Source organism: Bison bison, unplaced genomic scaffold, assembly GCF_000754665.1.
Source record: "Bison bison bison isolate TAMUID 2011002044 unplaced genomic scaffold, Bison_UMD1.0 scf7180017864313, whole genome shotgun sequence".
Taxonomy (NCBI): domain Eukaryota; kingdom Metazoa; phylum Chordata; class Mammalia; order Artiodactyla; family Bovidae; genus Bison; species Bison bison.
Genome location: NW_011494885.1, coordinates 3,312,795 through 3,313,559, shown reverse-complemented (window position 1 = coordinate 3,313,559; position 765 = coordinate 3,312,795). Strand labels below are relative to the sequence as shown.

Here is a 765-nt window from a genome sequence, read left to right as displayed (position 1 = left end):
AGGGGGCGCCGTGGGGGGTGCTGCGGAGACCCACGGGGGTCCTGGCTGCCCCTGCGCCCGGAGCTGGCAGCCACGGGCCCGCCTGCCTGTCGCCTGGCTTCGGGGAAGGGAATGGGGGAGGGGCTCCCGGACCCTTTGAGGGCATCTGGAGCAACAGCCCCGCTCTTAGGGAGTTGGCGGGGTCTCCCAGCCCCCGGTAGTATCCTTTCTCCTGGGGGAGGTGTGCCCTGCCCTACTTGGAGAGGTACCCTAGCTTTCGTGGGAGACAGAAAGTGGGGGTTCGTTCATTTCTTTCTCCATCCTAATGGGGGGGTCCTTTTGGTTGGGGCTCTTTTACACTTTTTGGCGGGAGTTGTTGCCTAGCTATTCCCTAGGGGGGCAAAAATTGCGGGGGGGGTGTGATCCCTTGCCCCTTTGGAAGCCCTTGCCTCTTTTGGGGGCGAAGACCCTTCCCCAAGCTATTTTTAAAGGGGGGGGTCCTTCTGCTTTTCGTAGGTAGGTGATGGCGTTTATTGGCGCGCGGGGTGGGGGGGTAAGCTGTTGAGGTTTGGTTTCCCTGCCTGGTAGAGGAGAGGAAGTTGGTCCCCTCTTTCTCATGGGGTTCCCTCCCTTTTCGGGCTATCATGGGGCGCCATCCCTTCCGGGAGGAAAAAAAAAAACGAGGTTTCCTTGTGCTTTGCCAAGTGGTGAAAGGGAGCGCCCCCCTCCCCTGTATTAAGTGCGAAATGGGCTCGCCCCATGCCCTTCTCTGGAGGGTGATAAAGG

At 60.3% G+C, this 765-nt stretch overlaps 1 protein-coding gene across 1 annotated transcript in view; it reads left to right on the top strand.

Moving 5' to 3' along the window:
- The first annotated feature begins 18 nt into the window (after positions 1–18).
- The window catches only part of ZC3H4 (zinc finger CCCH-type containing 4), a 36,116-nt gene continuing 35,369 nt past the window's right edge, over positions 19–765 (top strand). Inside the window, 1 exon segment of the mRNA XM_010852714.1 lies at positions 19–495. The gene's annotated coding sequence lies outside the window, so the exon portion shown is untranslated.